We start from the raw sequence: 573 nt of genomic DNA on the forward strand, positions 1-573 counted from the left end.
CGGGCCCAGGCCCTCCCTGGAGCGGGTGGTGGGACCTGAGGGAGAACTGTGCGGCCCACCCTCCCCCGCTTCGGTCCAGGCACTGGGTTCCTGGCGCGGCCGGGCCCTGGGGGTCCCTAGGGAGGGTGGCCACAGAGGGCGTCTGGTGAAATGCACCTCGGGGGTCTGAGGGAGCTTAGGACCTTGGTCAGAGCGGAAGGATGCCAGGTCGGGAAGGGGCAGGGGCAGAGGCAGGCCCAGGGAGTCCAGGTAGGGACCGCGTGGGGACGGATCGGGGGCAGGACCCACGGACATAGAAGCCGGGGACAGAGGGGACCTCAGCGCGGTCGGGCCCCAGGGTCAGACCGGGAAGGCCCCTGGGAGGGATAGGGACACATGGCCGATGGGGCGGGACTGGTGCATCCAGGTCTCCGGAGAGACTGGGGGCCTTGGTGGAAGGACCAGGGACTCCCTCAGGTGGGCAAGGGGAGGACCCAGGTCCTACTGGGCGTCGTGGTGAGGATACAGAGGGAGGACTGCGGGACACTAGACACCAGCAGTCAGGGAAGGTCCACCGGGGGGGGGGGGGGGGGG

Source organism: Ursus maritimus (assembly GCF_017311325.1).
Source record: "Ursus maritimus isolate PB19 chromosome X unlocalized genomic scaffold, ASM1731132v1 scaffold_X4, whole genome shotgun sequence".
NCBI classification, from domain to species: Eukaryota; Metazoa; Chordata; class Mammalia; order Carnivora; family Ursidae; genus Ursus; species Ursus maritimus.